The following is a 7576-nucleotide window of genomic DNA, read 5'->3' as shown; positions in this document are numbered from 1 at the left end:
ACTCGATGCAGCTTGACATTTAAAAAATAATAACACAAATAAAATACCTTCAAATAAAATAAATTCAAATAAAAAATGAAATAATAAAATTAAATCCTTTAAATATTTTTTCATTTCTAAAATTATAAATTATAAAGTGATTTTATTGACCGAATTCCGAATTCTAACTAAAGTTGTTAGTGTGCCTGCGAGGATGGACAAACCATCCGTCTAGTTGAAGTGGGATCCATCAAATTAGGATCAAAATCCTAATATATATATATATATATATATAAATAAATAAATAACAATAGTGGAATAAAAGTTGTCCATAAAGGTTGCCACTTGGCTACCAAAGAGGATCCATGTAGGCTCCACATAGGATTTTGGACTTGCTTATGGATGTCTAGGAGCACTATTGGGTGAGGTGGAGGTAGAATGGAGACAGGTTTTAGAATGGTTGAGGGTTGAGGTGTCCATAAGGTACCATTAAAAAGAAGCTTTAATTTTTATAAAACCAAAGCTCAAATATATATTAATTTCTTTCAAAAATTCAAACAATTAAAAGAATTAAAAGCATAATAGTAAATATATATATGAAACATAGATATTGTAGCAAAAAAATAAAAAAATAAAAAAATAAAAATCAAGTAATTAAAAATTTATTTGATGTTTTATAAGATAGCCTAAGATTTTTGAAACTATGTATTGTTAAGTTGCATCTTCATATTCTAGCAAATTTAATTTTTCTTTTTCATTTATTTTTTTAACATGTTCTAAAAGCACCTATTTTATTATTATTTTTTTTAGCTATTTGATCAATTTTGTAGATACAAAGAGCCATGCAATTGTATTGATCAACTTTTTTATCAATTTTTTTGTACCTCATTATATAATGGCATGCTTTTTGTCTTTCTTTTAAAATGGGTATAAGTTTTTTTTTTGTTTTTTTTCAATGTCTATGATAATAAAAACTGTTCTTAGGTACATAGTTATTAACCACACTTCTTGTATATTATATCAAATCTTTAGTTAGAATAAACTTTAATCATAATTTTAACAAATAAATTAAGTTAATGTATGTAAATTTTATTATTAATATAATTATTAAATATTTCCAAAGCATCCAACTTTTTTTATGCATTCACAACATAAATTCTTAGATAAATATATATATATATATATATATATATATATATATATATTCTATATCTTAAAAAACTTGATACTACAAAATATAGAAGGAATAGATCCGAAATACTTTAATCTAATTGTCATTTAGAAGTATATATATTTATTTAGAAAGTATGGCAATTGCTTATTTTATATATCAAGCATAGTTGGCTCCTTTTAATCTTTTAATATTGAAAACATACTTGGCAATCTAAATTTAATTAATTTAGCAAATATTATCTTCTACATATCTACACATCTCTTTATTTCTATCTAATTATTAATATATAAGATATATTTTTAAATTCCTACTTTCTTACTCAATAGTGGTTAAATAAAATATAAGATTGACTATAAAAGAAAAAATTTTAATTGAATAAAATCTTTTCAAAAAAAATTCCTCTAAATAATAAAAAAATTGCTTCTATAGTATAAAAGGCCTGATTTTAAATCTTGTATTCTTTGCAAATTGTCTATTTAATATATTAGATAGATAGTTAAAAAGTGGATAAAAGCTTAACAAAGAAAAAAAATAGAAGATATCTAAAATAATATTAAGGACATGAATCTTAAAGGGAAAAAAACCTCAATACACTCTTGTGTCACTCAAAAAGACTAAAAAATCACTCAAAGATGGTATAGTATTAAACTAGATTGGCTATTGCCAAAGACAAGAAGATTAGAAAGTTTTGAAATAAGACTAAGGACTAAAAAGGCATTCACAAGAGTGAAGAAGGCTTCACTCTTGCCTCCATATATACTCTTAACTAAGAGCTATATGGTAGTGACTTATAGAATCTCCAAAACGTGTTGATTTTGTAAGACATGTATCTTTACTTATAAGGCAAGTTTTCTAGATGTGTGCCACATAGTTAGTTTGTTCCACAAGCTATTAACACGTGGTTAACTTGTTGACCAAGTTTCTAACCTATCAATCAACTACAAACATATGTAAAGTCAAAGCAACGTCTATGAAGCTTTTAGGAAATTTCTCTATAAAATATTATGAAATAAATCTACTTTTACCTACTTCTATTTAATCATATAGATAAATATTAGAATATATATATATATATATATATATATATATATCCATAATAAATAATAACTTTGGCCTTAGTATGTACTTCACACACTTCTTAGATATTTCTATTTTTATATATATTTCTATACTATTTTTTAAAATTATAATATTTTTTATTAAAAGAATATACTTATAATCTTATTTTTGTATCTTATATTTTAAATTTCAAATTATTTTTTAGAACTTATTATAAAATCTTCATATAAAAAGTTAATATAATTTAATAGATTTTAATCTATTTTTACTAAAATTAATAGAAAAATAAATATATATATATATATGTATAAATATATGTATAAATATATATCTATATATATATATATATATATATATATATATATATAATTTTAAAAAAAAACAAAAACAACAAAGAATGTATTATAAAATTTAAAAAAGATAGAATTTAAAAGATGAAACTTTATTTTTAAAATATAGATATATAATGTATATGTAATGTATATGAAATTGTATCATATTCATATTTTATTTATATTATAATAATATCATATTATCTAAATATTACATAAGTAAAATTTATACTATTATAGTAATTAAAAATATTCAAAGTTGTGCATTAAGTGCATTTAAGATAATAATAAAAATTATAATGATAAATAGTTAAATATTAAAAAAATATACTTAAATTTTGTAGCCTTATTAGAAGGCTAAAGGATTCAAGTAGAAGAGAAGAATATAATACTTATAAGAACGCATAAACACATTTTGATCTCTAATTATGAATAAAAATTTAAAAATGTAACCATTAAAGAGTTTTATAAGCAATTAGAATATCTTTGTAATAGACACCAAAAAACTTAATATCTACCAACAAATACAAGTAGAATTTGTGATATTCCTAACCATATTAAAGGTAATGATATAATAGTAGATATGAATGCTATTCAACATTTTATTGATGTTGTGGTTGGTTATTTGGATCTAATTTTGAGTCTTCTACTATAAAAAGTTTATATAGAAGACATAAGGAATTCATTTTCTTTCTAAGAGTAAATTTTTGTGCATTTATTTTTTAATGATCATAGCAATGTGTAAACATTATAAAGGAAAAAGAAAAAAGAAATCCAAAAAAGAGGTAGAATTTGAAAAATATTAACAAAAAAAAGCTTTAATTATGATAATAGATTAGATGGTATGAATTGTTTTTTGAAGTTAAGATGTACCAAGATTAGGATTTAAAATTTAAAACTTTTTTCATACTTTTGGTATTATTCTAAATTATAATTTTGACTTAACAATGTAGATCCATCCAAATGAAGTATTTTTTTGATTAAAGACTCTTATAATAATTATTGGTAAATAAAAAATATATTATAAAATAAATAAATAAATAAATTTACATTAATTTTATTTTCTATTCATTGTTTTGTAAGAAACTTGATTCTCAAGTTTTGGCCGAATCTTTTATATCATGTTCTAGATGGCACCAAATTCCTACTTTGTTTAAATAGATTTAGTTGCAAAAGAGACTATTATATGAAATCATATGAGTTCATTATCTACCTAATATTCTTAATTATCTTCATAATATGCCAATAATATTGTATAATTTGGAAGATATTTTTTTATAGTTTTTTGTACAATCTTTAAAGCCTTATCATATACTTCACAATTTGTTAGAAGTGTAATATTAAAAATATCCTAAAATGCCCAAATAAGTAGAAATAGACCCTATTTGGAATCATTTTGTTTAAGAACACTTTATTAACAGATTTAGAATAAACTTATAATTTTAGTTGAAAGACTAAGAGTAAAATGATTATTCAAATAATTTAAAAATTAATTCAATTAAAATTAACTTTTCTAGTCATAGTACTATTATAATTGCTTCTTTTGTGATTAGAATTTTTATTAAAAATATTAAATAAAATAATTCAAATAGAAAATAGTATAATTTAAAGTTATAATCATTTAAGAATTTTTCGTATGAAATTTTTTTAATATTATATCCTTTAATCTTTTTTATTTAAAAAATTAAAAAAATATATTTTTAAAGTTTGTTTCTAAAGTGTTGACTATAATTTTAATCATATAAATAAAAAAAATAAACATAAGAGTCATAAATTGTGGTCTAAAAAAATCAAAGAAATATAATGAATGTATATTTTTATTAGAATAAAATGACTTGATCAAGTCTTTGTAAATTATAGAATCAAGATAAATACAAAAAAAATCATATGTTTGAAAATACTAGCAAAATATAAAAATAAGATTTTAAAATTACAATGTCATTGTAGCAAAAAGAATGACAACAATAAAGATATTTAAGATGTAGATTGGACCATAAAGAAGTAGAAGTACACCTTCTTTTAGCCAATTTATACAAGATAATTTTGATAATAGATTTGGTAGCAATATGACCTTAAAAACCATCTTGAATGGCAACTAGAAGGGAGTTATGGAGCTTCTTATGCATTATTGTCAAAAAAAATTGACAATAACAAAAATTTGGTACTTTTTGTATTTTAAATCAAAAAGAATTAGAAAGAATAGATATAATTCTTTTAATAATAAAAATTTAGAATTCAATATGGCCAAAAATCTAACATTCTTAGAAATAATTATTGTAATTTTATAACAAATATTCTTCTATGGTTTTGTATTCATAATTCTATTAAGAAATTATTTTTTAATTAAATAGAAATATATATAAATAGATATAAAAAATATAAGAACATAAATCTCTTAATAGATATAAGATAATTATTTTTATATATAGTCAAATATTTTTTATATAAACCACTACTGAATTTAATATTATATTTTATTAGTATAAATATTTTTTTGGATTCAATTTATATATCTTGAAATAAAAAGATAAAGATATATATATACATATATATATTTTATTATTTACTAAAAAATTATATAGCATTGTTATATAAAACATATGACATGTATCCAACTTATAAGATAAGTGTCAAATTTGTAGAGTGAGTTTCTAACATATGCACTATATGGTCAACTTGTAATACTATTGGCTAAATGTGTGATATGTAACCAAGTTGTCAACCTACCAATCATTTATAAACATGTATAAAGTCTATAAACTTTCTAAATATTTGTCCAATAGGATATCAATAATTTAACTTATTTCTACTTGTTTAAGAAAATATACTAGTAATTATAGTTATTTGTTATATTATTCTTTCTTCTAGGCAACAATTTCTATAACCAATTGTGAGATTACTTTGTTGGTTGATGAAGTCCAAAATTCGATGAATAATATTAGTAACAAACTTTAATTTTTGTTCCATACAAAGGTAATATTTAGGCTTTTTCTAACCATCAAAAATATCTTATATCAAGATAAGAAGACCATCTAATTATTTTTTCATTATTGAGGCCTTTATAGCTACCTACAAACAACACATTTTGCAATCCATCAGATATAGTGTTCTTCTCTAACAATATTATTAAGCATCAAGAGTCTCTTTTAAGATTGTGGAACTAAACATGTTATATCTTGCTATCTATTTGAAGAAAAATATGTCTTTCTTCAAGATATTCATGACAATTATAATTTTTTCTATATTTAAATAATCTAAATACTTCATCTAATACTAAGATAATCTTATGTAGTAGGATTTGGCAAATAGAATGAAAGAGCTTCAAACAACAATAAAAAATACACTTAAAAGAGACTCAAGAACAACAAAAAAAATCAGTACATACATTTTTAACAAAGAAACTTTATATAAATTTGGTGATAAGGTATGATTAGTTTGTTATAATATCAAGACTAACTGAACTTATGACAAGTTAGATTATCAAAGGCTTAGTTCAATTGTTATCAACAAAAAAATAATTCAATGATATATCTATTGTAATTATTATTAATAATAAAAATCTATCATATATTCCATATATATATATATATATATATCTATATAGTCATTACCACCTCTTATTAAAATATATAAGAATGAAGAATTTAAAGTAGAAGAAGTCTTGGATTCAAGGCAATGTTGAATAAAATTAGAATATGTCACACATTGGTATACATATAATGTTGATAAATATACATAGGAGCCATGTGAGAATCTAACAAATGTGTCAAAACTTCTTTGTGCTTTTCATCAACAACATCCATTAAAACCAAGGACTAATTATTTAATAATAAGATGGTATAAATCAAAAAAAAAACATGTTTATGAATTAATTTGTAGAATATAGACAATGAAGTGCTTAGATTGTCAATTCTTGAGATGAATCTAATAGAAATAGATGGATTGAAATTCTTAAATAGAAATAAGATACATAAAATTTTATTTTGTTGGACATAATAAATCTAAGAGATTTTATGTTAAGATAAGTTTTATAGTACTAATAAACTATTAATAGATATTAAAATATATATATATATATATATATCAAATATAAAAAAATTAATAATAAATCTAAATAGTAGAAATATTATTAATCTTTACAACAAGTATTGAAAGACAAAAAAAAAATCAATGGTACCGATTTACAAGATTGGTGATAATCTATTTGAATTTGGCAATGATAAATAAGATTTTAATCTAAATTTGAATAAAATAATATTAAATAGAAATATCTTTAATTGAATTATCTTTAACACCAAAGATATCTATCATATAAATTGTAATATTTAAAGACAAAAGATGCCATGAAAAATATGTCAACTTCTAATAATAATTTATTCTTAATTTTATTTTAAGACATATTAAGATATTTATTATAATTTTATTAATTTTTAAAGGACATAATTTATGTTTATTTATTTTTAACTACACATTTTTTTTTATAAACCAAATAGTTTAATTTTATTTTATAATTAAAATATGACTTGCAAATTCTACTATAATTCATTAAAGGTATATATCTCCCTCATCATCATCCATAGGTGCCTCTACCATGTATACCTCTTCTATCTCTCATCTACAAGTATTCTTCATCTTGTTGGCATCTTTAAACTTCCAAGCACTCTCTACCATGTGTTTGGTATGTGCCCATTGCTACATTGATTTATTTATAAAACCACATGTACTTGAATAAGAAATAGAAACATAAAAAAGTATTTGATAATATTTAACCTTATCAACTTAGTTAGATAACTTATTTGGTCCATTGGTTTGCATTTATTAAACATGGACAAAAATACTATTTCTTTGTCTTTTTACGTAGTTGTCATTATAACTCTTAATCAAACCAAAAAAATTATCATTTGATTGAAATAATCATATAATAAAATTTTTTAGATTGAAAACATATATATATATATAGATAGATAAATATATAAACCAAATTTTTATTAAAAATAATAATTAATACTTTTTTAAGTTGAACATTTTTATT

This window comes from Physcomitrium patens, chromosome 17, assembly GCF_059467195.1.
Source record: "Physcomitrium patens ecotype Gransden chromosome 17, ASM5946719v1, whole genome shotgun sequence".
In the NCBI taxonomy this organism is placed as follows: Eukaryota; Viridiplantae; Streptophyta; class Bryopsida; order Funariales; family Funariaceae; genus Physcomitrium; species Physcomitrium patens.
This window is presented reverse-complemented; position numbering follows the sequence as displayed.